General features: G+C 43.0%; 1 pseudogene; it reads right to left on the reverse strand.

Annotated features, from left to right (window-relative positions):
• Positions 1-12,919: 12,919 nt before the first annotated feature.
• Positions 12,920-22,439, reverse strand: part of LOC129399149 (allograft inflammatory factor 1-like) — a 93,602-nt pseudogene continuing 84,082 nt past the window's right edge.

Below are 22,439 nucleotides of genomic sequence, written 5' to 3' on the forward strand. Positions count from 1 at the left end.
CATGAGTCGGAAGGAGAAAGACAGTCACTTTTTCCCGATCCACCTCTGCCACCTGGAACCCAGGGTTACTGGGTTCTTGTCTCGCTCGCAGAAAAAAATTTCAGGAGTAGACAAGCAGTGAAGTAAAACAAATTTTATTTGGAGGATATTTGAAGGGAAGGAGGAAGATAAAAGTGAGAGACTGGAGAGTAAGAGAGACAAAGTGATGTGCTTAAGAGAGAACGCAGGTTTCTCCAAGGGTGGAGAGAGCCCCTACACACATCCCAGCGTTAGATAGAAAAGCATGAAAGTACACATCTCAGGAGGGGAAGTGCGGGCAACACATGTGCTCAGGCACCACATGTGCTCGGCCAGCCGGCGCAGCAAGCAGCACATAGGCTCGGGCAGCATATGTGCACCCTTCCTTTGTTCAAGGTGTCTTTTATAGGCTCTTCTTCGGTTATCGGTTATCTTGATTCGGAAGTTCTCGGGGCTGAATCACTAAAGTCGATTGTATTAAAGGAGAGGTTCGAGGATTTTTGAGGAGAGGAACTTCATGTGGAGGGTCCAATCTCCTCAGGGTCTGTTTTCTGTATCCACAGGGTGGATCAGTCTTAAGATTTCCTCCCAAGAAGTTCTGTTGACTGAAGTTTTATTGCCGAGGGCATTTCCCTGTCTACCTGCCTACACCATCTTTGAACTGCTGGTGATCCCTGATAGAAGCTGTTGTCTTTGTAGCTGGAGCAATTCCTCCCTAGGGGTCCTGAGAGTAACATGGGAGTTACCCCATTTCTTAGGGAACCATGAACTCAGGCTGGAGTTAGGATTTGGCTCTTGCTCTTCTGCTTCTCAAAGGGTCTCTGATCATCCCCGCGGGATCCTGCACATCAGAGATATCTATACCCTGGGGCTGCTTTGGCTTCCGACTGTGACTTTTTCTGATCCAGTGTCAGGCTCTGTGTGTTTGCTACAGCTTCTATCAGAGAGAGGTTGTTACGCCTTACAAACTGTAGACCTCGGGCTAATATGATTTAGCTTTTCCTAACCCAAGGATCCCTCTAAGTTTCAAGGGGAGAGGAGAGGGTCAAAGTTGCTTAAAGCTAAAAAAAAAAAAATCAAACAACAACAACAACAATAAAAGAGTCTGGAGCAATAGTACAGCGGGTAGGGTGTTTGCTTTGCATGCAGCTGACCGGGGTTTGATCCCCAGCATTCTATATGGTCCCCCAAGCACCACTAGGAGTAATTCCTGAGTGCAGAGCCAGTAGTAACCTCTGAGCATTGCTGAGTATGACCCAAAAAACAAACAAACAAAAATAATAACACATAATTAATGATTTGGTCCTGATACTAAGGACATACAATGTTTATATAAACACTGAGAGACTCACAAGTTAATGTATTTTGTTGAAAACATGTATTATCCAACAATTAATATAGGGGCTTCTTCAGATCTTTCTTTAAGGAAAGCAATAGTTGCTGATAATGAATCATCATTAGTGTCACCCAACTCATGGCATGAAGTTGTAAATGGAGGAAGAGTATACATATACTGTTCCAATTAAATTGAATAATGTGTCACCTTCAAAAGAGTGGCTGAAAGCCCACAATCAATTTAATATCCCTTACAATTTGATGGCTGACAAGACTGTCCACTATAATAAATAACTTCTGCACTTGGAATAAAAAAAAGACTAATTATTTTAGAGTTTTGAAGGCTGCCCTGACAAAGCAAAGTGAATCATTCCTGAACCTTTTTGTGAAGGTTTTATTTATTTATTTATTGACCCTTAAAACGATACTTCCACAGTTGCAGTTGTATGTTATCGCCACAAGATGGCGATAAACTCACTTTTAAGTGGAAGTAAAAGCACCTGCTATAAAAATAGCACTCAGGAAAAGGCTTCTTAGTATATCGTTTTAAAATGCTGTTCTAAGAGGGGAGATATATATGAAAAAAATCTTGGAAGACAAATACTAAAATTCATATTAGAGTCGAGAATTTAGCATTCAAAAAAGGTTTGCTGGAAAGTGGAAGAACACGGAAAGGACAAAGCAAGCACTGATGTTTCAGAGAAACCAAGTTTATATTCCTGGCTCCATCCACATTTAATTTTGTGACTTTGCCCAAATCAAACTCTGAGTAGCTCTCGCATGTAAAATGGGATCATTTAACTCAGTAATATCTGGGTTTGTTTCTATTTTGTTTATTTTCGGGGTTGACACTAGGTGGTGCTCAGGGCTTACTTCTGGTTCTGTGCTCAGAGATCACTTCTGGTGATGCACAGGGGACCATGTGTGGCACAGGAGATGGAACCCGGGTTGGCTGTGTGCAAGCAAATGCCCTATCTGCTCTATATCTCTCTCGATATCCCTCCCTCCCTCCCTCCCTCTCCCTCCCTCCCTCCTTCCTTCCTTCCCACCCTTCTTCCTTCCTTCCTCCCTTCCTTCCTTCCTTCCCTCCTTCCCACCCTTCTTCCTTCCTTCTTCCCTTCCTTCCTACCCTTCTTCCTTCCTTCCTTCCTTCCTTCCTTCCTTCCTTCCTTCCTTCCTTCCTTCCTTCCTTCCTTCCTTCCTTCCTTCCTCCTTCCTTCCTTCCTTCCTTCCTCCCTCCCTCCCTCCCTTCCTTCCTTCCTTCCTTCCTTCCTTCCTTCCTTCCTTCCTTCCTTCCTTCCTTCCTTCCTTCCTTCCTTCCTTCCTTCCTCCCTCCCTTCTTCCTTCCTTCCGTCCTCCCTCCCTCCCTCCCTCCCTCCCTCCCTTCCTTCCTTCCTTCCTTCCTTCCTTCCTTCCTTCCTTCCTTCCTTCCTTCCTTCCTTCCTTCCTTCCTTCCTTCCTTCTGTTCTTTCTTCCTTCCTTCTTTTTTCCTTCTTATGTTCCATAGATAGATAGATAGGTAGGTAGATAAAAGATAGATAGATAGATAGATAGATAGATAGGTAGATAAATAGACAGATAGATAGATAAGTACATTTTGGGGCCACATCTATGGATACTCAGGTCTTACTCCTGGTTTTGAATTCAGAAATTGTTCCTGGTGGTGCTCAGGGAGTCATATGGGATGCCAGGATCAAATCCAAGTCCACTGTTCTAGCACTGCAAATGCCCTACCCTCTGTACTATCCCTCCTGCTCGCCTCTTTCTATTCTTTAAGGTCCACTGATCATTTTTGCTTCAACTTGAACATGGTACGTGTCCAATAATACACTCCCTGAGTCTGAGTTCTCAGCGGTGTTGGCACTAGAAGAAAACGTCTGCTAAATGCCATTGACCTTCTTTTGCTGTGAATAGGTTCCAGGTGTTGCAGTCGATTCAGGTGAAGTAGGCAGAAGAGAGGCGGTAGCTTCAAGAGGCAGCTGGCTGCCTCCTGAGTCACCTACCTTGGTCACACAGAAAAGTGCCTGGGAGGGTCTGGATTTCTTTTTTTTTATTCTTTTTATTTTTTTAAATTTATTTTATGGAATCACCGTGAGATAGTTACAAATCTTTCATGTTTCAGGTTCCGCCATACACTGATTGAACACCCATCCCGCCACTAGTGCGCATTTTCCACCACCAATGTCCCCAGTATCCCACACCCCCCTCCCCGGCTCCATTCCCAGTTCTCACCCTGTCTCTATGGCAGACAATTTCCCCAATACTCTCTCTCTATTTTGGGCATTGTGTTTTTGCTCGAATTTTTCTCACCATCATTCAAGCCCATCTGCCAGGGCCAGATGCTAGATTATTTTCCATTGCTCATTTTGAATATCATGAGAGCTTCTGGAATTCTAGGTTGTAAATGGCTGGGTTCCAGAGACATCTCTGTAGGATACTAATCCATTTTTGGGATTCAATTGGGAGTCTCTAAACTAGGGCTGTTGGAGCGCTAAGACGGAGCCTGCCGGCAGATTGTGGGCATGACAGCCAGGCTGCCGAGGGGGCGGGGAGCCGGGGAGGGACAGCCCAGCTCCTCTGCTGCCATGAGGCCTGGAGACTAAGTCCTGAAACTCACATACCTGGGCCTTGTTTGTGGAAGCTCTTGGCTGCCAGGATTCCGTCTGGAATAGGCAGACCTTTAAACTTTAGTAGAAAGAGAGGTGTGAAGCAGAAAATGCTTGATGAGTCAGAGGTCTAAGTAAACCAAAGGTTTACTATCGGTTTAATTTAATCTTCTGGAGAAATGACAAAAGACCCAAGTTCACTAGGCTTGGACCTAGCACCTAGTGAAATAGCCAAATCAAACACTGAAACACTGTGAAGTCTTCATTAATTTATGTCATATAAACAAACAAAAAGTTCTAAAAGGTTTTGATATCCTAAGACTGAATTAGTGGTTATCAAAAGTAAGGGGAGAGTAAATCAGGTAAAGGGGTAAATTGTGTGGTGAAGGATGAAACTACACTTTTAGTGGTAAAATTATCACTGATTTTTGTGAGTGAGACTCTAAATTTTTTAAGAATTCTTTTAAAAGTGATTTAAATTTGGGGACCACAACCGATGATGGTCAGGGGTTACTCCTGACTCTGCACACAGGAATGACTCCTGGTGAGCTCAGGGGACCATATGGGATGCTGGAGATTGAACCCGGGTCAGCAACATGCAAAGCAAGCGAGCACCTTCCTCAATGAACTCTGGTCCCAAGAGTTACTTTGATAACATGTCTCTTTCCCAAATATCTTTTCTGACCCTCACATTTCACCACATGTTGGTGATGGAGTTTTTTTGTGGTTTTCTTTACAGTTTATTCTTTTTTGCAGTAACAGTCTGTCTTCACTTACTTTGGGTCTGTCTAGAAGATATTCAAAATCTAGCTACTACTTTAGTTTTAGTGGCAGAGCATGGAAGTCAGCTGCTGGGAACTCTCGTCCTGGCCGTGGTCCTGGTTTCTTTACATTGCGATGTACAGGTTGATATTTTTCTTCCTTGTGGGGAGGGAGTGGGTTGAGTCATGCCCACAGTGCTGGTGCTTTCTCCTGACTCTGTGCTTGGAGGTCTCAAAGGGACATATTCAGGGGAAACTGGTACCAAGGCTGACCTTCGTCCCTGTGTTGTCTCTTTAGCCCTATACATTGATTTTTAATAACATTCACCTGAGACATATAGTGATAGCATGGGGGTAGGGCGTTTGCCTTGCACGTGGTCAACCCGGGTTCTATTCCCAGCATCCCATATGATCCCCTGAGCACTGCCAGGGATAATTCCTGAGTGCAGAGCCAGGAGCAACCCCTGTGCATTGTGCATTTGTGCATTGCCAGGTGTGACCCAAAAAGCAAAAAAAGAAAGAAAGAAAGAAAGAAAGAAAGAAAGAAAGAAAGAAAGAAAGAAAGAAAGAAAGAAAGAAAGAAAGAAAGAAAGAAAGAAAGAAAGAAAGAAGGAAGGAAGGAAGGAAGGAAGGAAGGAAGGAAGGAAGGAAGGAAGAAAGAAAGAAAGAAAGAAAGAAAGAAAGAAAGAAAGAAAGAAAGAAAGAAAGAAAGAAAGAAAGAAAGAAAGAAAGAAAGAAAGAAAGAAAGAAAGAAAAAGAAAAGCAAGGCCATCTTGTGCTGCACATTGGGCCTCCATGGAAGAAATCAAAGGTGACATCTAAGGGGGATGGGGTAAAATTCTGCTGAAAATCATTGTATTTTATAATATGCTTAAACGTTCACATTCTGTAATAGATGTAAAAATTTTCACATAATTATGGTAGGCGCTTATTTTTAGTTGCAATGTGTAAAAAAAGAAAATAAAGCATATTTCTCTTTGAAGATCTTTCGTACATAGTATTTTCTCTTCTCTGTCCAAGCCTGTATTTATTTGTTTCCAGGAAATTTTTTTTATATAATGTAAATTCATTCCTTCAGCCTTGAGATAATTATACTTCAGCCTATTTTCTTTTTTTTCTTTTTTTCTTTTTCTTTTTATTTTTTTAAAAAATTTTTAATTAGTGAATCACCGAGAGGGTACAGTTACAGATTTATACATTTTTGTGCTCATGTTTCCCCCATACAAAGTTCGAGAACCCATCCCTTCACCAGTGCCCATTCTCCACCACCAGTAAACCCAGCGTCCTTCCCACCCTTCCCAGTCCCTTCTCCCCCCACCCCAAACTGCCACTATGGCAGGGTATTCCCTTTGTTTTCTCTCTCTGATTAGGTGTTGTGGTTTACAATAAAGGTGTTGAGTGGCCATTGTGTTCAGTCTCTAGTCTACATTCGGCACGCGGCACCCCTCACCCACATGACCTCCGACCACATTTTACTTGGTGTTCCCTTCTCTGAGTTGCTCAGAGTGAGAGACCAGCCTCCAAGCCATGGAGTCAACCTCCTAGTACTTATTTCTACTATTCTTGGGTGTTAGACTCCTAATCTATTATTCTATATTCCACAGATGAGTGCAATCTTTCTATGCCTGTCTCTCTCTTTCTGACTCATTTCACTTAGCATACTTTCCATGCTGATCCACTTATATGCAAACTTCATGACCTCATTTTTTCTAACAGCTGTATAGTATTCCATTGTATAGATGTACCAAAGTTTCTTCAACCAGTCATCTGTTCTAGGGCACTCGGGTTTTTTCCAGATTCTGGCTATTGTAAACAGTGCTGCGATGAACATGTAAGTGCAGATGTCATTTCGACTATACTTTTTTGCTCCTCTGGGATATATTCCCAGCAGTGGTATTGCTGGGTCAAATGGGAGCTTAACCTCTAGTTTTTTGAGAATCGTCCATATTGTTTTCCAAAAGGGCTGAACCAGTCAGCATTCCCATCAGCAGTGTAGAAGGGTCCCTTTCTCCCCACATCCTCTCCAACAGTGGTTGCTTTTGTACTTTTGGATGTGTGCTAGTCTCTGTGGTGTGAGGTGGTATCTCATGGTTATTTTGATCTGCATCTCTCTGATGATTAGTGATGCAGAGCACTTTTTCATGTGCCTTTTGGCCATTCATATGTCTTCCTTGGAAAAGTTTCTGATCATTTCTTCTCCCCATTTTTTGATGGGGTTGGATGTTTTCTTCTTGTAGAGTTCAACCAGTGCTTTATATAACATTGATATCAACCCCTTATCTGATGGGTATTGTGTAAATATTCTTTCCCATTCTGTAGATAGTCTTTGTATTCTGGTCACTGTATCTTTTGTGGTGCAGAAGCTTTTTCATTTAATGTAGTCCCATTTGTTGATCTCTGTTTTTACTAGATTGCTTAGTTCCATGTCATCTTTGAAGATACCTTTATCTTCAATATCGTGGAGGGTTTTGCCGACCTTGTCTTCAATGTACCTTATGGTTTGTGGTCTCATGTTGAGGTCTTTAATCCATTTTGATCTGACTTTTGTGCATGGTGTCAGGTCAAGGTCTAAGCCCATTCTTTTACATGTGGTTGTCCAGTTGTGCCAGCACCAGTTGTTAAAGAGGCTTTCCTTGCTCCACTTCACATCTCTTGCTCCCTTATCAAAGATTAGATGATCATACATTTGAGGTTGTGTGTAGGGTTATTCCACCCTGTTCCATTGGTCTTCAGCTCTGCCTTTGTTCCAGTACCATGCTGTTTTAATTGTTACCGCTTTGTAGTAGAGTTTAAGGTTGGGGAGGGTGATGCCTCCCATCATCTTTTTCCCAAGAATTGTTTTAGCTATCCGTGGGCGTTTATTGTTCCATATAAATTTCAGGATTGCTTGATCCGTTTCTTTGAAGAATGCCATGGATATCCTTATAGGGATTGCATTAAATCTGTATAATGCTTTGGGGAGTATTGCCATTTTGACAATGTTTATTCTCCCTATCCATGAGCAGGGGATATGTTTCCATTTCCTCATGTCCTCTTTTATTTCATGGAGTAGCGTTTTATAGTTTTCTTTGTAGAGGTCCTTTACTTCTTTAGTTAAGCTGATTCCAAGGTATAGGATTTTCTGGGGTACGATTGTGAACGGGATTGCTTTTTTCATGTCCCTTTCCTCTGTCTCATTGTTTGCGTATAGGAAGGCCATGGATTTTTGGGTGTTGATTTTATAGCCTGTGACTTTATTGTACAGGTCAATTGTTTCTAAGAGTTTCTTACTAGAGCTTTTAGGTTTCTCTAGGTATAGTATCATATCGTCTGCGAATAGTGAGAGCTTGATTTCTTCCTTTCCGATCTGAATCCCCTTAATATCCTTTTCTTGCCTGATGGCTATTGCTAATACTTCCAGTACTATATTAAAGATAAGTGGTGAGAGTGAGCATCCTTGTCTTTTCCCAAATTTTATAGGAAAGGCCCTTATTTTTTCTTCATTGATGATAATGCTTGCCCTAGGTTCGTGGTAGATGGCTTTGACTATCTCGAGAAAAGTTCCTCCAAAACCCATTTTGGTGAGAGTTTTTATCATGAATGGGTGTTGGATCTTGTCAAATGCTTTCTCTGCATCTATTGATATGATCATATGGTTTTTATCTTTATTTTTGTTGATAGGATGCTATATGTTGATTGATTTCCGAATGTTAAACCATCCTTGCATCCCCGGGATGAATCCCACTTGGTCATGGTGTATGATCTTTTTGATGAGTTGTTGGATTCTATTTGCTAGTATTTTGTTGAGGATCTTCACATCGGTGTTCATCAAGGATATTGGTCTATAGTTTTCTTTGTTAGTGGTGTCTTTGTTTGCTTTTGGAATTAGGGAGATATGTGCCTCGTAGAAACTGTTCAGGAGGGTTCCTGTCTTTTCAATTTCCTGGAAAAGCTTAAGGAGAACTGGCAACAAGTCTTCTTTAAATGTTTGGAAGAATTCGCCAGTGAATCCCTCTGGACCTGGGCTTTTGTTTTGGGGGAGACTTTTGATTATGGTTTTGATTTCCTTGATATTTATGGGCCTATTCAGGTATTTCATGTCTTCTTGGTTCAGTCTTGGAAGATTGTAGGAGTCAAGGAATTCGTCCATTTCTTTTAGGTTCTCTTGTTTCGTGGCATACAGACTTTCAAAGTAGTCTCTGATGATCCTTTGAATCTCCTTGGTTTCTGTTGTGATGTCCCCCTTTTCATTTCTGATTCGGTTTATTAGGGTTTTCTCTCTTTCTTTCTTTGTGAGTCTTGCTAGCGGTTTATCAATCTTATTTATTTTCTCGAAGAACCAGCTCTTTGTTTCATTGATCTTACGGATTGTTTTTTGGGTTTCCATATCGTTAATTTCTGCTCTAAGTTTTATTATTTCTTTCCTTCGATCTGGTTTGGGTTCCTTTTGCTGGTCCTCTTCTAAGATCTTGAGCTGCGAAGTCAAGCTATCAACATAGGCCCTTGCTTCCTTTCTGAGGAAGGCTTGTAGAGCTATAAATTTTCCCCTTATCACAGCTTTAGCTGCGTCTCATAGGTTCTGGTAGCTTGTGTCTTCATTCTAATTTATTTCGAGGTATCCTTTAATTTCTTCCTTGATTTCCTTCGTGACCCACTCATTGTTCAATAGTGAGTTGTTTAATTTCCAAGTGTTTGATTTGGTTCTCCGTGTCTGTGCGTGATTAACTTCCATCTTCAGTGCATCATGGTCTGAAAAGATAGTTGATACAATTTCTATCTTCCCAATTCTATTAAGGTATAATTTGTGGCCCAGAACGTGGTCTATTTTGGAAAACGTTCTGTGTGCGCTGGAAAAGAATGTGTATTCTTTCTTTTTGGGGTGTATAGCCCTGTATAGGTCTATTAGCCCTGTCTCTCCATTTGTTCCTTCAGAGCCATCGTTTCCTTGCTGAGTGTTGTTTTTGTTGATCTATCCAGAGGTGATAAGGCAGTGTTGAAGTCTCCAACTACTATCGTGGTGCTAATTATGTCCTCCTTAAATTCTGTTAGGAGTTCTTTCAAGTATTTAGCTGGTCCTTCATTAGGTGCGTATACGTTTGAGAGTGTGATTTTTTCCTGTTGTACATATCCCTTGATGAATAGAAAATGACCTTCGCTGTCCCTTCTGATCTTTTTCAGCCTGAAATCTATGCTATCGGATACTAGTATGGCCACCCCCGCTTTTTTTTTTTTTGAATGAAAATTCAGATTCAACAGTCTCTGGGAAGGAGAATCTTAAGACTTGCAGATTCAAGGAGACAAAGGACCAGAGGAAACCATCAGCAGACACTGAGGACCTGAGAGGACCCCTCCGGACCCCTCTGTTATTCCGATTAACTTCCAGCCAAGGCGTCTCCAGAACACCCAGGACCAAGATAAACCTATAAAAGCCAGCCCAGTAGCCCATTCAAGGCTTCCTCCACCCTTGGAGAAGCCCGTGTTCTCCCTTGAGCACGTTATTCTTACTATCACTCTCTCACTTATCCCTTCCTCCCTCCCTCAGAAACCTCTGAATAAAATCTATTTACTTCACTGCTTGTCTACTCCTGAAATTCTTTTCCGCGAGCGAGACAAGAACCCAGTAACCCTGGGTCCCGGGTGTTTGAGGCAGTTGGAGAGAAGGTGACCGTCTTTCTCCCACCGACATCAGGATGGTATCTGCGGGCGAAATAAAGAATCTTCATGGGGAAAAAAAAGGCTATAGGGGAAATAGAAAAGCAGGTACAAACATATAACACTTCAAATACAAAGCAGTACAAATACAAGCTCAGAATTACCAGAAAGTTTTGGCTTACAAATAATCAAGACTGACTTGGGGAACTGTGACTATGAGAGGTAAAATAGAAGGGAAAAGTTAAAGATAAACTTTAACTAAGTTAGGGATGCAAGCAAGGGCATTGTTAACTTCTCAGGGAGCAAGAAAGGGGGCAATTGACTGATATACCTAAAACACTTAGGGTTAATATCTAACACAAAGGAAAGGTTGAAGATAGACTTTAACCAAATTAAGAATATTAGCAAGGGCATGGTAAGCTTCTCTGGGAGGTGGAAAGGGGCAATTCACCAGTGAAGCCTAAAACACTTAGGGTTGATATCCAACATTAGAGAGAATATCTTTTAAGACTAGGAGATAAAGCAGGAGCCAAGGGGGATTTAATGAATGTATTTGTGAGAAACAGATGAGCACCCCTGTGCTCATTTACATGTCAATGACATGTTCTATGTAATTTTTCTCATCTAAAGAACAGAATGAGATGAGGACAGTGTAGCTGTCCTGCCAAGAGTGCTCAAAACCCACCAAAAGTCTCTGAACTCTGAACATTGGGAAGAGTCCTCTGAGAATGAGTCCAATTTTTATTTGGTTGGGCTCGGTAAAATGTAGGAGTTAGGACATGTAGATAGATGGGAGCCTATGTTCCTATTAGCAAATTCACTGCGGAGAAGTTAAAAAACTGGGCTTTGAATTCTAAGGGTCACTAGAAAAGCCACTTTGAGTGTGTCTACAGGAAAAGAACCCTCTAAGTAAAACCCCAAAGTTGCAATAATGCCCTGAGAAATATAGTTTATGTCATAAAATGTAGTGGGTTGCATAGGCTGGAGCAATAGTACAGTGGGTAGGACACTTGTCTTGAACACAGCTGACCTATATTGAATACCTTTTTAATTGCTATCTCATTTCTTCTTTGTCCCATATAGTGTCCCATATGGTCTACAAGCACCATTAGTAGTAATTTCTTAATGCAGAGTCAGGAATAACCCCTGAGCACTGTCAGGTGTGACCCAAAACAATAGCAAAACAAAACAAAAAAATAATGTAGTGCATGGAAATGTGCACCCAGGAAAGAATAGAAAAGCAGGAAAGAGCAAAGTATATGATGAATAGATGAAAGCTACAAATGTACAGCCTGAAAGCATGTAGATTAAAACAGTTTAGGGTCTTTTAGATGTAGAGAGCAATGTGGGTAAAAATAGAGTAAGAAATTCTCAGGACTTTATGGTTAATGGCTCCTTCTGATTGTCTATGTGAAATACCCCAGCCACCCTCTGCTCTTCATATGTATACTGAATGTTACTATGTTTACCAACTGTCCTTAATGTCTGTCAAATTAAGTGGTGACTCATATGGTTATATTGGGTGGGATAGCAATATTATATTGAAAAAAATGATTGCTTACCAGATCACTGATGACTGCCAGGTGACCCTGAAGCCTGGGAAGTCTCTGGTTCCTTATTTGTCTCCTAATGTGTTTGCATTTTTCTCTATAACTAGCCCTGCTGGTTTGGGCTGTGGAGTCAGATTGGCAGAATTCACATGTCAGGGGAAGTATCTGGAAGTCTGAGTTATGGCTGCTGAAAGAGGACTGTGGGGGAAGCTGAACGGGCCTGGAGGCAGATCCTTAAATTGGAAGAGGGATCCCACCTAATATTCAGGTGGAGAGAGATGATTTGGAATGGTATCTGTAGAATAAAGGATCTTTGAGGAGATCTCTAGGATAATGAGGGAAATTTTCTAGGCCCGCATCACAGGTTTACAGAGGTCTGGGTTTTCACTAAGAGCCATAAAGTCTTGAATATTCAAGACCTCAGACTACTTTCCTTCTACTGGTGATAAAGTTGGAGAATGAAACTGGTGGCCAGAGTTCCAGTAAAGCATTATGTAACCTTGTCCCCAATTTTTTTTTCATTTCACAAACATAAAGAAGACATATTTATTGATGCACATATGTATAAATGCACACATTCATGTTTATTCATACATGGATACATATGTGATTACTTCTATAGATAAACAGATACATAGATGCTTTGAATTGTTTGTCTTATAAGGATTGGCAAGTAAATATGATTGCCAAAATTTTAACTCTGCTTATATCCTTTTAACTAACTCTTTGTTATATTATTATTATTGATTTGGTTAATATTGACAAATGAGCCCAAACAAATATCTACATGACAGTTTAAGTTTGGGGAAATTTCTTCAAGAATGGCCCCAAGCATTTTGCGAGGTTTTGTTAAAGTTTTTTTTTTGTTGTTTTTTTGGTTTTTTTGTTTTTGTTTTTGTTTTTTTTTTTTGAGGGTACAGTTACGGATTTATACACATCTGTGCTTATGCTTCCCCCATACAAAGTTCGAGGCAGAGGAGAGGAGGAGGCAGGGGGGAGGAGGGCCGGGCGGGGCTCCTCAGGGCAGGCTGGCAATGTCTCTCTCGGGTGGGGGCCTGGTGGGCTTGGGGTCACTGTCGTTGGCTTTTCCTTCAAACATCATGACTGGCTTGAGCACTGCCGACCATTTCCCCAGCATCAGGTTCACGAAGTCCTGGTAGGAAATGGTGTCTCGGCCGCCGCCTGTCACCTCCGCCATCATCTTCTTCATCTCCAGGTGGGTGATGAAGAAGATCCATCATTCTTTTCAGAGACATCAGGTCAATCTCCATGTACTTCTCTTTGAAGGCCTCAAGCTTCTCAAGCTTCCTCATCCCTGTACTTCTGGTCACAGAGGAATTCCTGGTTGATCTCCGCCAGCCTCCAGTCCTGCCTCGCCTTGAGCAAGCTGAACACCTACCCTCCTTGGAATCTGCTGCGGTGCGCTGGGGCTGGGCGGTGTGTGGCTGCAGGTCTCGGGCCGAGAGTTGACAGCCGCTCCTATAACCTTTTTGTATTTTACTATAGAGCAATGTTCTTTGGTTAAACACAGAAAGACCATTAATGTCATGCTCCTAATATTTGGCAGTTGATTGAGGCTGAAATATATCTACTCCTGGGCATAGTTATTTGGTCATAACTACTTGACTCAGGCTTCAATTTCTGTAGTTCCTAACACCCCAAAATGAATAATAGACTCCCCAAAAGGGAGGTTCCGCCCTGGGACTGGAATGGACCCAGGACGAACGAAAAAACTACCCAGCATCAAAATGGGACATTCTAGAAAGCATAAATGCATGGTCTTGATGCAAACTGTTACAACCTAAGTGACAGGACTCCCCTGGGGAAGGACAAACTGAACGAGCCTGAGGACTTAGTCTAGGATTTGCGGTAAAAGACTTGCTTGCTCTCAGAGCCCAGACAACTAAGTGTTAAAAGCCTTGCTTGCTCTCAGCCCAGAGAACTAAGTGTTGGGATCTTTGTCTCTTACTGTATTTATCCAAACAACTGCAGGTATTGATAATTAATACAATTAGAAGGAAAAATAAAAGCAATGTAGATGTCCCTGGGAGACAGTGTCTTCTTGAGTTGATCTTCTCCAAGAGAATTTCCTCAGCCAAATGTTTATCTCTGTGAATGACCAATCACACCTGTCCTTACCTCAACCTCCCTCCAGATGTTCTGCAAGTATGCTGCCAGCTCTGCATTAAATGGGCCATTTTCACCATCAGACTGGGTCCCCAGCTTCCCTGTCTCTCTGTGTCTCTGTTGGGGAGCCCTGGGGAGGTGGGAAAGAAGGGAGGTTGGGAGGCGGCTCATGGCCACCAAGTGCACACACACACACACACACACACACACACACGCACACACACACACACACACACACACACACACACACATGTCCAGCAACAGCAGCAGCCCCTGAGGATTACTTTGTGAATTTACACTCTAACATTGTAGAGTGGGAGGGGTTGGGAGTGGGCACACTTGGTGATACACAAGGGAGACTCCTAGCTCGGGTCTCAGGAATCACTTCAGATGGTGCTGGGGGTCCATATGTGATGTCAGGGATTGAATTTTCGATGAGCGAGGTAAATTCCCTACCTACAGCACTATCTCTCCAGTCGTCCAACGTTGTATATGATGTCAAACCAGGTTCAGTCACAGATGGAGGGAAAGGAATGAATAATAGACTCTCTGAGAATGATTCGCGTAGAGCAGAGTGGTTTCTAGAGGAGCCTCAAATTGAGTCCTTTTGAAAGTGCTTTAAAGACCATTCTAAACCTTCGTTTTGAAAAATTCCACACTAGACTTAAGAAATAAAAAAAAAGAAGAAATGAGATAACAATTAAAAGTCACATTTTGTGGACAGAAGGTACTTTGTCCTTCATTAATTTGCTCCTTTTGGGTCTTTGTCTGAAACCTTTATACTTACTACTACTTGACATTGCCACGTCTCTTGTACCCAGTGAATGAAGACTGTACCCCTTCAAATGGAGATATGAATGTTGCCGACAACCTGGAGAGGCACAATAGGAGCTCGATGCAAAATGAACTGGTCCCTATCATGATCTATTGATAATGCAATTCTTTGTAGACTGGCAGGCAACAAACCATGTATACACCACTCAGACTCCACTGTCCAAGGAAGAGACTTGGAGTTCTCTATTTGTAGAATGGCTGAGGAATGGATGATCTCACTTATTTGTGATACATAGAAAAACTGAATGAGGGAATGCAGTGCAATGTATTAAAGGGGATCCCTAGAACACTCTTGGCCCCAGAGTCTAGGGAGGAGAACAGAGAAGGAAAGAAATTTAGGGGGAAAAGAGAAGACAGACAGGAAACAATGGCGGATAGGGATCAAGAGGACCTACATTGCTGGTATAGAGGAAAGAAATAGCTAAATATCCAAATAACAGAGTCCACAAACATGAGACCCAAACTTCAACAACTAAACTTGTTGAATGTGCTTGCAGAAGAGGCCAAGTGGGGTGGTAGGGTGGGAAGGAATCTGGAAACACTGATGAAGGAAAGTTGACACTGGTGGTGGGATTGGTGCTGGAATATGTGTCTAAAATTCAACTGTGAATAGTTTTGTAATACATTGTTATTTATGTATTTGACTTTATTTAAACACGGCAGTTTTCAAGGCTGTTCATAACACAACTTTTTCCAGCATTCAATGTTTCAACATCAATCCCATGACCAATGGGACCTTCCCTCCACCTTTACTCCCAGTTTTCTACCCACACCCCTAGTCTGATCCCTCAGTAGGCACAAAATAGTTTGTTTTTATGTTTCTTGTTACAACCAAATGGCCAAATGAAATGATAAAAAATATCACAGTTTAGGAAAATTTGTGAAATCTCACAATGGAGTCATTAGTCATTAACATACGACCCTCCGTGTTTCCTTGAACCTAGTAAATTTCAGTATCAATTAAAAAATTGAAAATGCAAAAGCTATCTCATGGATCCATCTTCAGTGGAGATGCATTATTGCTTACTATAAAGCAATAATGAAACACTATGAGCATACAATTGTTCATAAAATATCACAGACATAGGACAATGTTAACTGGCATCTTAATAATTTTTTTCCTCTTTACCCTGCACATGAAACAAGATACTGGACTAGCTCTCTACTAGTATTCACCATCATAAATCATGATGTACCAGATGGAAATGAATATTTCTTTTTGGTAGATTCATTTCCTTGGAGGCAAGTAGAAGTCCACCTATATGTACTTAGGGATTTGTCTGAAACCTTTATACTTACTACTACTGACATGGCCATGTCTCTTGTTAACCTACAGAAATCTTTAGACTCACTGGCTTAAGTAGTGCTGGCTAACAGATGCCCTTATACTTGATCATAGAGAACGAGGGGTTTGTGTAACTACTAACTCCTCCTGCTGTCCCAATATAAACAGTTCCATATACACAGTTGCTCTTAGTTGGAAACCAATGTCATTAAGGTTAGTTAATAAGCAGATAGTTGCAATGAATCCTGGATCAACACCACCACTCTTGACAGATGGAGAGGGCAGGTTCTCAAACATAGCATTCTGGATACCAGCTGGGGCTGGGTACACACTAGAAAATATTTTTATTTTCCCCACTTTTGATCGTGGGGACCTTAATATGTCTAGTTTCCTGACTGGATATAGTCTCATCATATTTGCAGGGAATAAAGTATGAGAGACAATGAAATCTCCTGGAAAATAGCTTCCCCTTCTGCAGGATTCCCCACAGAAAGGTGCAAGTTCTTTCTCCCACCATGTTAACTTCTTCCACTCCAAGTTCCCTAGCTGACCCTGTCCAGCAAAAAGCAGCCTGGCTGAATTTCACACCACAATTTCCATAGAAAAGGAAGGAGATATGACAGTGGGGAGCTGTAAGTGCACAAGTACTAAAGACTTTGTTCTCTTCCACACAAATGAAATGCAAATTTTTTGTTTGCATTTTTTGGCTGTACTTTGCAGTGCCTGGGGCTTACTCCTGGCTCTGCACTCAGGAATCACTCCTGGTTGTGCTTGGGGAACCATATAGGATGTCGGGGATTGAACCTGGGTTGGCAGTGTGAACCTGAGTGGGAACGTGACCTGACCACTGAACGCATGTGGTGAGGGCCCACACATTTGTGAGCACACACAGCACAATTTACAAGAGCCAGGATATGGAAGCAACCCAAATATCCAACCACAAATGAGTAGATAAAGAATTTGTAGTACCTATCCACAATGGAATATTATGGGCAATAAGAGAAACTGAACTTTTGCCTTTTGATACATCTAGATGGAGCTAGAACAGGTCATGTTAAGCAAAACAGCCAGAGGTAGAAGACAAACACCAGATGGTCTTATTTATATGCAACAGGTGAAGAAACAAATGGAAGTGATAGACAGTACATAAAGACAACAACCTTTTGAACTTTTAATTTAGAATGCGGTAGAGCCCAGGGAGAGGAGGAAGAGGAGGACTACAAATGGCATTAGGCCATGGTGGAAGGTCCAGGGAACTCTGGTGGCGCTGGAGCAGAGGTAATTCTGCACACCACTACTGTGATTTAAATACCATGGCGCCTCAACTAAAAATAAAACACAAATTATTGTCTTCAAAATGTCATCTGCTTTGCATTATCACCATCTGTTAAAACATTTTTTCCAGAGGTTAAAAGAATCCACCAACACCCCCTGCACCTTAATCCCCAAAGCCACTGATCTGAGACCAATGTCTGTAGTTCCTGAGTTGATGATACATACTAAAGCTGCATGCCATGCCCACTAGACAAACACCATTGTAAGCAGATCTTCAGCTGAAATCCCATTGTCCAAAGAAAACAACAAGAAAATCTCATAGAAATAAGCAGACCCCTATAGAGATAAGACCCTGTCTACCTTATCAGACCAGAGATGCTTCAGCTGAACTCCCCCTATTCTTCTGGAAATGGATCAATTTTCTGACCAGATTTTCTGGCCCAGTTCCAGCAACATCTCCCTACCCCCACCCCTACCCCCACCCCTACCCCCACCCCAACCCGACCCCAACCCCAACCCTCCTCTCACTTTCCCCTTCTGGGAGGCAAAGCGTTTCTGAGAGCAACTGGAAAGGGAAAGATCTGCTGTCCTAGTTAGAGGGATTCCATTTTCTGTTCTGAGAAATGAATTTCATCAAGCAAGTATGAGATCAAACTCTGAGTAGGGTGTTGGCCCGTCAGGCTAGAGGCCGGATGGACTTTGCACCCTCCACCTAGACAGAAGTCTAGGCACTGGGCCAGCAGGGCGAGGGCAGGACACAGCTGCAAAATGCTGTGCTGTCTCTGCAGGCTGCCTGGAGGGTGCTGAGGGTCCTGCAGCCCTGAGACCTGCTGTCTGGACCCCTCCTATTCATCAGAGCAGCTAGTAATTGTGAAAGAGGAACCGGTAAACCAGGAAGAGGAAGATCCTTGTCAGGGGCTGCCCAAAACCTTCCAGCTCGTGTTTGACCCCAGCCCCTCCCTTAATCTGATGGATTTTGTCCTGACCATGGGCACCTTTTTTTTTTTCTTGGCAAATACGTGATTGGAAGCACCTCAGAGAGGGAGAGTTCAGGACTCAAGGTACTTGCCTCGCACATGCCACTCATAGACCCCCTTAGTGATGCCCAAGAAAGAACTAGGAGCAGCCCCATAGTCAAGGGCACCGGGAGTGTGGCTTCCTTCCCGAAACCCTCACCCCCCAAACACACACACACACAGAAGCCCTAAAACAGGGAAAGGCCATCCCAGAGAACAGGGCTGTGCCTTTAAAGCACCATCGTCTCCCCGTATCCCCACACCTGTGCCCCCACTCAAACCGTTGGCTTTCCCTGGGATGGGAATCTATGATCTCCATAAACCTTTAAACAGCATTTCCCAAAACTGGCGGGGTACAGTTGGAGCAGGTGTTCTGTGTTTGTTCAGTGAAGGAAGACAGATTTCCAGGGGCCAGAGAGATATTACAGTGAGGCAAAACTATTGTATCAAACTGGCACAGGTTCGATATCACACACGGTCCCAAGGCCCACCAGGAATTATCCCAGAGCATAGCCAGGTGTTCACAGAAACAAAATCAAAAATTGTCTGTGAGATCAGAAGCATTTGGTGGTCTGAGTGATAGTAAGTGATAGTATAGCAAGTAAGACACCTCTGCCGGCACATTCCTTGAATGTGATCCTGGCTGTAAAAAACTAAAAAACGCCGAGGGGGCGCGTGCACTCGCGGGCTCTCCAGGCGGCTCTGTCTCACCACCCGCGTTCGGTGCTCTGGAACCACAGTGTGTGGACTGGATCGGGACGGCCGGTGGTCAAGGACAGGCGAAGGAAGAACGAGGATCAAACTGGTTGCTGATTAGTTACCGTTTATTCAATCTTCAAACTTTCTCGTCTCCCGCACTCCCAGCTCCGGCCTCTCTCTGGATCTACTGCTCAACTCCTGCCTCTCTCTGGCTTCTCTCTCTCCTCCTCTTGTCTCTCCCACCTTGCCCTCTAGGCTACAACCAGCCAGGTAGCCAAATCAACATAAGAAAGCCCTTCCTGAGGGCAGGGCACTCCAAAGCCCTTCCTTCCTCACTCTTAAGGTTTTTTTCTTTTCCTTAGTCCAGGAACTTATTAACATCTCAATACTAGTTATTTTTGTATGGACATAGCAAGGGATACATTGAGGCTTGCAAGGCAGCTCTCCTGGCAACATCTTGCCACAGGCTCAGACCACAGCACTCAGGCCAGATTAATCATTCCTCACCCTAGCAGGGTCCAAATCTAGTATCACTGTTTGGATCATGACAGCATTTGTCCATGATCAAGCTCTTAACTTATAGTTAAGCATTAGGCACTTTGGCCAGGCCCATCTCGATGCCAGGGTAGCACACAACTCACCGCTTGCCCTGGGTCCTTCTTGTCCCACGTCGGGACCGTGCTTTGGGGGTGCTAGGAAGTAAGGGCAGCTGAGGCTTAGGTCAAGAGAACAGATGCCCTGGAGGAAAATATCATGTAGAGTCAAATGACTCCCAGGTTACAAAAGCATAACATTTGTTAAGTCTTCCTGTGTCCATACAAAAAGGACTTGCTCTGAATAAACTATGCAAAGGACTCAAGGAGAAGAGAAAAACATTATTTACAAGTCAACAGAACGCTAAGAAAGAAGCTACAAATAAACAAAGAGGAATAGGAGCACTGTAACGGGAGTAACCCAATAAACCTAAACTACTGAGGCTATGTTATCCTACACTGGCAACCCATATGGTTCCTAAATCTTCCAGGAGTGAACCTTGTGCATAGAGCCTGGAGTAAGCCCTGAGCATAGTTGGTTATGGAGGAAGGATGGAAGGAAGAAAGGAATGCTGTGAAAAGAAGATCTGTGAATGGCTTCAAGAGAGAGAAGGAGATTAGGTTGGCTGGAGAAGAATGACCTAGAGTTGAGAGTGACTTGGAGGCTGGATCACTCTCTTACTAGTCCCAGAATCTGCTGACCCACCCAGTCTGATATGGCAGCTCACTGCTGCCTGGGTACTGGCTGCCCTGCTCATGGCTCAAGGGCCAATGCAGACTGAGCTGCAACAAGGCCCAGGAGAACCTGCCTTTCGCCTGTCTCCCATGATTCAATTCAAAAGAAAGTGTCACTGCAGACTGCAGATGCGGAGCCAAGGAGAAGAAAAGGTATCTTTTAAAAGATATCTCGGGAGAAGGGATCACCAAGTAGAGGATATTGGGAGGAACCATGCGTGCTGAATATAGACTATAGACTGAACATGATGGCCTCTAATACCTCTATTGCAAACTACAAAATCCAAAAGGAGAGAGAACAAAAGGGAATGCCCTGCCACAGAGGCAGGGTAGGGTGGTGGGGGATGGGGTAAGGGTGGTGGGAGGGATACTGGGAACATTGGTGGAGGAGAATGGGTGGAGGGATGGGCAAGCAATCACTGTATGTCTGAAATGCAAACATGAAAGCTAATAAGTTTGTAAATGTACCTCACAGTGATTCACTAATAAAAATTTTTTTTTAAAGATATAAATGATATAATACCACTTCCTACTTAAAACCCATTGGTGACTTACTGTATCATAGAATGAAAATCTTATGTCTCACAGTGATCTACAGTATCATATTGATGTCGGTGGGCCCCACGGGTGACTTTCGTGAAGCGGGGAGGAGAAAGACGGTCACTTTCTCTCCAACCGCCTCAAACACCCGGGACCCAGGGTTACTGGGTTCTTGTCTCGCTCGCGGAAAAGAATTTCAGGAGTAGACAAGCAGTGAAGTAACAGATTTTATTTAGAGGTTTCTGAGGGAAGGAGGAAGGGATAAGTGGAAAGGGAAAACCAGTAGGAGTAACGCGCTCAAGAAAGAACGCGGGCTCCTCCAAGGATGGAGAGAGCTCTACATACATCCTAGCACTGGACACGAAAGCATGAAAGTACACATCTCAAGGGGGGAGATGCGGGCGACACATGTGCTCAGCCACATGGCACAAGCAGCACATGGGCTCAGGCAGCATATGCGCCCACTTCCTTTGTTCAAGGTGGCCTTTATAGGGTTTCTCCAACCTGCCCCCACGTGGGGGCTTCTTCCCAGGTAAAAGTCCGTTGCTAAGGAGGTTACCAGGGAGGTTGGGAGTGGTGATGGCCTTCTTTGGGGAACCTGGGGAGGGGTCTATTGTCCTCAGGGTCTGCTGATGGTTTCTTCCGGGTCTTTTGTTTTCTTGAATCTGCACATCTTAAGAGTCCCCTTCCCAGAGACTCTGTTAAATCTCAATTTTCATTGCCAAGGGCCTTTCCCTATCTACCTGCCTACATCATATTCCCCCCTAGAGATTTCACCACCTTAAATCTTTAAGGGGAAAATGGTCGGTGATCCATCTTCTGAAGCTGCTTCATGCTGACAGATGGGCGCAGACTCTGCCTATGTAAGGGGTGAAACCTCATGCTACCTTATGGGCCCCAGGCAATGACTTTGTTGGGTTCCTGAAGTTATCTGAAAGAAAAGATCAGATCAATTAGACTTAGGGATGGCACTTTGAAATGATTAGACCCTGGAGATGTGGAAGGTCCTTTTCTGACCTAGTAAGGACAAAATAGCTTGCTGTCTTAGGAAACATAAGAGTTAAAGCAACAGAAACCAAAGCAACGTAATGCCATACCCATTTCTATTATAAATACAATGAAAAGAAATAACTGCTTCACCCATGGTTGATAGAAAATGACTTATGTCCAGATTTTTCTAGTGGCATAGAAACACCAAGCTACTTCTCAGACTGGAAAAGCTATCCATCCACTGAAGCTATCAATTGGAACCAGTAGATATTTATGTCTTGAATATGAGCGTTTGATCATTTGCATGTTAATCTGCCAATCCTTTCCTTGGCAAGTTCCTTGAAGTTACAAGTGTTAGGAAAGGAGGCCCACGATTCATTAATGAAACAGAAAGCACAGTTCTGAGTTCTTTCCCATGAAAGATGGCTTTCACTAGTGTTGGAAGCTTAGTGTAACCCTTTATCAATTTCCTTTTGAAAACCTTGTTCCAATGCCTATTGTTCC

The sequence above is a fragment of the Sorex araneus genome, chromosome 10, assembly GCF_027595985.1.
Source record: "Sorex araneus isolate mSorAra2 chromosome 10, mSorAra2.pri, whole genome shotgun sequence".
NCBI lineage: Eukaryota > Metazoa > Chordata > Mammalia > Eulipotyphla > Soricidae > Sorex > Sorex araneus.